This window comes from Eumetopias jubatus, unplaced genomic scaffold (assembly GCF_037043125.1).
Source record: "Eumetopias jubatus isolate StellerSeaLion01/CBP00866 unplaced genomic scaffold, mEumJub1_p1.0 scaffold_5, whole genome shotgun sequence".
In the NCBI taxonomy this organism is placed as follows: domain Eukaryota; kingdom Metazoa; phylum Chordata; class Mammalia; order Carnivora; family Otariidae; genus Eumetopias; species Eumetopias jubatus.
This window is the reverse complement of record NW_028274811.1, coordinates 117359036-117367637: the sequence shown is the minus strand read 5'-3', so window position 1 is coordinate 117367637 and position 8602 is coordinate 117359036. Positions and strand designations below refer to the sequence as shown.

General features: G+C 37.7%; 1 non-coding gene across 1 annotated transcript; it reads right to left on the bottom strand.

The window, feature by feature from the left end:
- Positions 1 to 8263: 8263 nt before the first annotated feature.
- Positions 8264 to 8367, bottom strand: LOC114204914 (U6 spliceosomal RNA). The gene has a single exon (XR_003608269.1). It is a non-coding gene; the product is annotated as a U6 spliceosomal RNA (small nuclear RNA).
- Positions 8368 to 8602: the final 235 nt, after the last annotated feature.

Sequence of the window (8602 nt, the reverse complement as noted above, 5' to 3'; positions counted from 1 at the left end):
CTATGTCAACCTTAGAAACAGAGCATCAGGGGCATGTTTGGACCTGTCCAGATCTGTTGAGATGTGGTTAGTGCAGAAGCTTCTCTCAGAAGACAGTTGGAACAGAGTGCTTTAAATTCTTTGCACTGTTAATAGAAGGTTACTTTTAGTATTAGAGAAAAACTTCATTCCATCTCAGCCTGATGAAACCTCTGAGCTCACTATGCCAGTTCAATGTTTAAACTCAGGAATATCAATGGGGGAATTTTAGCATATTCACTTTATGAAGGAGTTCATATAGACAAAAGGTAAATTATTGAATGTTCAAACCAGTTGGCTCATGGATCAAAGATAATATTTAGCGTTCTTGGGCTAATAAGTGGGAAAAGAAGCTTTCAAAGCCAGAATGGAAAACTTGGATAGAAGGTGGAGGCAGTAAATATAGCTATTGTAAAAGTCTAGCAGGGAAAGATGAGATAAAAAGAAAACTGTGGAATAGAGAAGAACTTCAGGATTGAGTAATAGGAAAATGTTTCTCCAAAGTATGGTATTGAGGGTAGTGGACAAAGAGGGAGAAGCCCACCATGAGGGAGAGCGAGGTGAAAACAGGCAGGGTCTCTCTGGAAGGCACTGGGAGGGTCAGCTCATAGTAAAGGAAGAAGGGTTGCTCTGTAAGTGGGGCTGAGCCCTGAGTACAGAGGAGGAAATCACTGCAATGGTTTTGCTCTTCAAAGGAAAGTAAGTAATGGGCTAGTCTGTTCAGAGTGAAAGAGAGGAGGGGTATGCGGAGATTGAAGAAAGGTAAAATATTTAGAATCTTTTTCATGAGGAAAATGTGAGAAGATTCAAATGAAACCAAGGAAGAATTAAATCAAGAGATTTGAGATAGCCACTGTGAGCCCAGTTCAAGTGAGAAAACTCTATTTCAATTCTATTTTTAGGCTGCTCTGACCTACTTTGAAATCCCCCAAATGCTCACTACTTTTCTGCTTTCTCCCTGTGAGGTCATACATGACCTCTTTGCCTCATGGAAAAAAAAAAAAATGTTCCAAATCTTTTCCACCTCCAAAACCAAATTTCAATAGTTCCTTAGATCTAAGCAAACTAATGTGGTCAATATGCAAATATAGAAAGAAATGCTAATGGCTTTGCCTATCTTCACAATGTCTTTTAACTGTGATTCTTTCTCAAGTGAAGTTATTTTTCAATAAAGTAATTTAGAAAATATTTCTTTTTTAAAAAATTTTATTTATTTATATGAGAGAGAGCACACAAGTGGGGGGGAAGGACAGAAGGAGAGGGAGAAGCAGGCTCCCCACTGAGCAGGGAGCCTGACATGGGACTCGATCCCAGGACCCCAGGATCATGGACTCCAGGATCATGACCTGAGCCGAAGGCAGGCACTCAACCCACTGAGCCACCTGGGCACCCCTAGATGCTAGAAGAAAAACACAAAGTTTGGGGATTTTCAGGTGGGATAAGGGGCTTGTGAGTCAATCTCTGTGGCAGTGGATTTTGAAGGATTCCTTATATTCCATCACATCACATAATTGGCCACAGGTAGTATAACATACATTTTGTGTTTATATGTAGTTATACAAAATATCTAGATGATTATCTATGTTCTAAATATTACCTGTGCATTAGGGATATTTTTTCTTCCTTGAAAAACTAGGGAGAAAAGACTGGGCTGTAGCTGTATAAATATTTCTCTGTAATCGCACAGTGTATAAAAATAAAATGACACTTTCAAAATACTTTACCCTGAAAACTTTTCTATTACTCGGGAAGCTCTTCTTAACTGCTTCCTTCGAGTTTGGTTTGTGATTTACTGGGACCATTTAGAGACAGCTCATATTTTCTAAGCATACTATAGATATTTTAATGCCTTAATCAATTTTTGCCACTTTAGTTTCTCTACTGGGCTAGATTAATCTTCCACTATGTTCCCAACTTTCAAAGAAGATCACTTATCAAAATCGTCTTTACAGGAAAAAATGAAGCTGCAATTAAAAAAAACACACTCATCTCTCCCAAGTCATATATCACAAATATTATTAACTATGATATAAACAGCCTTAAGAATAAAACTTCAAAATACATGTGTTATTCAGTTCTAGAAAATGTATAAAAATGCATATTGGTTGCTTTTCAATTTAAGCTAATTTGATTTTCAGCTTTACTCTGCTGATGTGTTATATGTCACTTCCAAAATAGTAGAGATATCATACCCAAAATTTGTGGTATGGGTGAAATCGAGGTTTTAAAGCAGAGTAAATGAAAGAAAGTGGGAGAAATTGTGGGGAAACCTCTATAAATGAATCCCCAATATCTGATATGGGGAATATTTTATTCTGGAGGCCCCTGATTATCTTCCCCAGGCTTTCATTTCCACTGTGAGCTCCTCTGAGCTTATTTGGTTCCAGCCTATGTGTGCTCTCTCCTCTGGACCACAATTCTCCTCACCTTGCTTTCCAAGAAGGCCTCAGCTACTATACAAGGGACTTAGAAGAAAGGGAAAGTTGTTGCTTTGCTCTTCTGCTGTAAGGACGGAGACAATAAATTGGATTGGCTACTTTTTTTCTAGAAATAAGGGGGTTCCATGAATATTGGTACTGCCTTGCTTATCAAGGCACTAGATCAAGGTACTTGATTCTCAACACCCCCCCTCCCCCGCCCCACTTGGGTAGCTATCGGTAAAGAAATAAGCTACATTCTTAATTTGGGTACCAGCAAAAGCTACTTCTCTAGGTCTTCTTGATGCCTATATTGATAAACATATATGAAGATGGACATAACAAGCAGTCCAGCCTTGGGTTCCTAAGATCATGCTCAAGGAAATATTATAAAGCACTTGGAAATTTGACAAGAGCATACATTTTCAAGGAATAAAAGAAAATTTGGGGCACCTCAAAAACAAATTTAAAATTGTTCTTACCTGGAGTTAAACTTTAATATGGGAAGATTTCTACACCTCCACTCCTTTGAAAAATTGCTGTTGCTTCATAAGTTTTGCTGTGGAAAAAAGGTTCAATAATTTCTATAAATATTATCTAGAGATGTGTTAATTACTGGAAGGCTTTGTGGTCATCATTTGTTGCTTTGGTGAACCTAGAAATATGTTAACTCTGAACAAGAGGCAAGAGAGGAAGAAAGCTTTGAGCTGAGAGTCAAGGTAACTGGGGGAGTTGGGTTCCTGGCGGGACTCCAGGGTTAACTTTTTGAAATCAAGCACAGAGTTTCAGTGGGCCTTAGTTTCGCTAGCTTTAAAATGAGAACTCCAAACTAGAGTACTCTCTGGGGTTTCTCCTGGCGTTATGTCTATGTCAGAAAGCCTTTGTCCAAAGTAGTAGCTTTAACCATTCAAAAAGGGTCTACAACAAGGAACCCCTGACAAAGGATTAGAAAAATATCAATTCTTTAACTACTCAACTTCTCTGATTTGCCTTGAGGTATTTTTTTTTAAAAACACATATGCATGCAGCTGTAGGTGAAACCTATATTTTCTTTCCTTGCTTTTTACGCTCAGGACTGCCCAGTAGAGCCCTGAGAGTCCATTGTCGCTCACCAAATTCCGATAAGAAGGGCAGCTTGAGACTATCACTTAGAAAACAAAATCTGGCAGATGGGAGACATCCTGAGTGGGATGGGGGTGCTCTTTCCATCTCTTGTTTAATTGAGTTTGCATATTTGGAAGCCCATTGATAGGTTAAGTAGAAATCTGATTCTATCCCTGGAAAGAAAACTGTTAATGATATGCTACATGAACCTGTTTTCCTTTTCTGCTCAGCAATTTGTATAGGCTCGCTCCTTATTTGTCTCTTGATAACCTCATCAATCTCATCCATGCCCTCCTGACCACAGTGCCTGATTGCAGTAATTCCATTTCAGGGGGGCTTTTAGGAGGACGTGGCTTTTGCATTTAGCTAGAACTGCACGATGGAGTGATCGTTTCTTCCCGAGAGTGAGCGCCGAGATCATATTATGCTTGCCTTGATTTCTTTGTAAAGGCTGCCTATAGAATTTCATATTGATTTTAAGCTGGCGCTGTTTCATTTTTAACTCCTTTGTAAGCCAGGAATCCAGTTATATTAGCCTCTCCTCCCTGTCATTCTGACAGGCATTGGTTACCTGCTTTTTGCAAGCTACTCCACAGTAGCTCTTTTGATAGGGAACTTGTCGCCTTTACTCTTTTACGTTGTTGTTTTGTTTGCAAAGTGCAGACCAGTGCAGCACAAGGTTGCAAGGCTAGGATGCAATGAACAAATAACATACAAATGCAAAAGCAAAGCAGATTGGTATTTATGCTGAGGATTCGTGGAGGCCCTGGCAGCTTTATACTGCTCCAGAGAGGGTTTTGAAGAAGTGAGGTTTGCCAAGTAATATGAAGCAAGGCCCAATTGTCAGCTGAACAGTGAAAGATGGCTACAGGTGTGACATACTGAAAGCATACCTTAGTTTCAATGTTTTATCAACTGGCTGTCCTCCAGAAACTCAATTTGGTGTCATTTGGCAACAAGTCTGACCAAAAGCAATGCGAACTTACAAGTGGTACCATCACTAAGTGTACAATCATTTTGTTGTGCCTTGGAACTTACAAAGCCTTTCAAATCCTTTGTCTCGTTTGTTCTTCACAATGGCCTTGGAACCCTGGCAGAGAAGGTATTAATACGCCATTTTAGAGATAAGGAAACAGAGACCAAGAGAGCACAAGTTAGTCAATCAACAAATACAAGAACAAACCGGGGCTGAAATTTCAGGTTACTAACACCAAACCTGTTGCTCTTTAGTTTTGCGGCGATCTGAAGTAACGTGACCAAAAATATAACTTGCATATTCTTTGCATCGCCTTTCGATTTACAATTCCTTATTTATTTCCTTGTCTTTGTACTTTCAGGGTGTACTTTCAGATTTATCTCCAGCACAGCGGAGTTACTTTGATCACAAAGGAGAATGACAGAAATCAAGGTCTCCATGTTAAGCATATTATTCTTAACCGCTTAGAGAATTTTCCCACTGGATTGCCCTATTGTATTTTAAATTTTATTTTAGCTCTATTTTCTCGTCTGTAATGTGAAGGGGTTAGGCTCTGTTCCTCTCGTTCTATGGTACTGTGATTAGGAGAATGCGAGGTGAAGAAAGAATCAGGGCTGCAAGTGAATATGATTATCAGGGAATCACAAGTACAGTGCATTATGCATGTTTTAAAACTGGATATAGTATTTATATTCTAAAGTGTTTCCTTATGAATTACTTCATCCTTCAGTGTGCTGTTTAAGTCATCCTGCAAACATAATCCTCTCACAAATCCAAATCAATGTGTTTGTCCTCCGTATAAGATACTTAAAATTTTCAAAATGTGTTTATGTCCAAAGACAAAATGTTTAGTTTTATAGAATTCTCTCAGTTGCTAGAAGGCTTTGTAAGGTTGACTCTAAATAGCCACTAAAATACTTACATTCTCCCCTTAGTCACGACTTTCTAGAATGCTTAAACATTAGCAATCATTTTTAATTTAGTGATCCTATATTCTTTATTTAATGTCTTGCTGCTATCCTTAAAACCAAACCATGTAGCTCAACTTTCAAGAACAAATGAACTTTGACAAGACTTATGTTGGGTTCAATCATTTGTGTTATAAAAATAGTTCAAATTTTGGGGGTGCATCAGTGGCTCAGTTGGTTAAGCATCGGACTCTTGATTTCAGCTCAGGTCATGATCTCAGGATCTTGAGAGCAAGGCCCGAGTGTGGCTGCGCACTGAGCATGGAACCTGCTCTTTATCTCTCTCTGCCCCTTCTCTTTACCTCTCCCTCTGCCCCTTCCCAGACTGTGCTCTCTCTCTCTCTCTAGAAAAAATAAAAAAATAAATAAAAAATTCAGATTTTAAATGAGATAAATATCCATTTCCTATTTTCATAATGGCCCTTATTGCATATAGCTAGACTGATTGGTCATAGCAGAAATCTATTAAACTAATTATTTCTTAGCTGCTAGGCCTAGAGGAACTCAAAATATTCAGACTTAGAATAAAATCAAATTCATAAAATCTGCTCCTTTAAAGCTCTTGGATAAACACTGACTTTGAAAGTCTCTTGGGTTTCACTTCTGGGCTTCAGATATGGGCTTTAGAAAACCAGTAACATCAATGTCAATAAAGCAACTACCAGAACACAAAGCCCAGGGAAATACATTTAAGGAGTAAAAATTTCTTTTTTTTACCCTTCAAATTTAATTTTTATAATGCTATTGGTAGATTCCCCGTGATAAGCTCACAACTTTACCTTTCATCTTCTCATTTCTTTATGAGTTCAAGTAAGTAGCGACTCAAATTGTGAGGACACTTAGGGCTTAATTTCTGTTTGTAATTCCTGCCATTTCACAAGAAGAAGTACAAACCTGGGCTATCTGAGTCTTTTTCAACGTTTGTACATGATTTCAGCAGAGAATTTATTTGCTGCAAAAGTTATTAGACTCCTTTTTTTTAATTAACATATATACTGAAATTTTCCCCAAGATTTTTGACATGATGGGTTTTTCTTCCCTTAAGTTTGATTCCAAGGTGGGTGTGACCAACACTGGTGAAGAGCAAACATACTCCCTTAGTAAAATCCGTAGTTCTTGTCACATCTGTGCAAAACCATGGCAGGGAAACCTCAAACCAGACAAAACTTAGCACTTTTTCTAAAAAAATGCCATTCAATATGCAGTTCTTTTCAATATGCAGTGTTTTTTTTTTTCTTTTTTTTTTTAAATGGCTTGTGGAGGTCTGAATGTTTCTCCATGAGCCTGGGTCACCTTCTGTGCACATTGTGGGTGATTTCTGGTTTCAGATGGAACTGTTACTAACTCTCAGTGTGCCGAGATTTGCTTTGAGTCTTGGTTTATTCGTGTTGAAACTCAGGAGATATAAACTGAAATAAAAATACTGTGTTCAAAGAGTCGCCTGAAAGTTGAAACCACCCAGCCTCACGCAGCCAGCCACTGTGATCCTCTGACCAGAGTTTCTGGGAGGCTTACTGTCAGTGAAGTCATTAACAGAGTAATTACTCCAAATTTTTATAGGCACATCAACTGGTGATGAGACAGCATGGTTTAACTTTTCTAGTCTTCTTGCTTATATCTCAGCTTTATTTTCTGTGAGGCTTGCTCCAGTACCATCAGAGGAAAAGGACCAAATATAGGCAGGCAGAGTCCCAACTCCAGAGTGTGCCTTCTGACTGATGTTTCCGATAGAGAACCTTCGAGTGGACATAAGAGGAACCCGCTGTGGGGGAGCACATATTGATGACTTGGTTGGCAGAACTTCCCCGCTGAGTGCCAAGCTACAGATGCACTCCCGATCGATTCCCACACAGCTACAGTTCAGTGAACTATTCTGAAAGAAAAGAGCATGGCCCTGGGGGCTGTGAGATCCAGAATCATCAGAGGATGGTCAAATCTCTAAAGAAAGCAGAGCTACAGTAGACCTAAAGAGACAAAGTGGCAAAAAATAAGGAAGAAATAACCAAAGTATGTGTGAATGTATTTGTGTATGTAAAATAGGGGTGATAAAAACAGACACTGTGTTTCTTCACTGCAGTGTGCTTGTGAGTAGTCAGATAGGTAGGGGATTGCCTTATGTACTAGAGACCAGATATGGGCTTTTGAATTAAATGAGCAAATAAAATCCTTTAAAAACCCCCAAATACTGAACAAACAAAAAGTGAAATTATCATGTACATAGTATACATAACTTTCTAATAAATTGTTTTTGAAATAACAGTAATTATGGCTTGGAAACTGACTGAAAATATGGGGTATTGTGTTTTGTGATCCACTTCTATAGCCTTGAAATTGTCCTGTGAGAGCCCTTTCTTTCTTTCTTTCTTTCTTTCTTTCTTTCTTTCTTTCTTTCTTTCTTTCTTTCTTTTTCTTTCTTTCTTTCTTTCTTTCTTTCTTTCTTTCTTTCTTTCTTTCTTTCTTTCTTTCTTTCTCTTTCTTTCTTTCTTTCTTTTTCTTTCTTTCTTTCTTTTTCTTCTTTCTTTCTTTCTTTCTTTCTTTCTTTCTTTCTTTCTTTCTTTCTTTCTTTCTTTCTTCTTTTTCTTTATTCCTTCCTTCCTTCCTTCCTTCCTTCCTTCCTTCCTTTCTTTCTCTTTTTCTTTTCTTTCTTTCTTTCTTTCTTGCTTTCTTGCTTTCTTTCTTCTTTCTTTTCTTTTTCTTTCTTTCTGTCCCCTTTCTTCCTTCCCTCCTTCCTTCCTTTTTCTTTTTCTTTTTTCCTTCCTTTCTCTCGCTCTTTCTTTTTTTTAAATATGGAACACTTCATGACTTTGCCTGTCATCCTTGTGCAGAGGCCATGCTAATTTCTGCATCATTCCACTTTTAGTATATGTGTTGCCAAAGGGAGCACCATTTCTCTCTTTCTTTGTGTGTGGTTCATATGTATATTATGCTTACATATATGCATATGTAATATATAAAATTAACTTTTTAAAATTTTAAATTCAGTATAAAATATTGAATACATACATACCATACACATATACATATGTATGTATATATACGACTTATGATCTCATAAATGAGAACTACTGGAGAATGAAAAAAAAGTCTGAAGACAAATTTTAAAATATAAAAGATTTTAT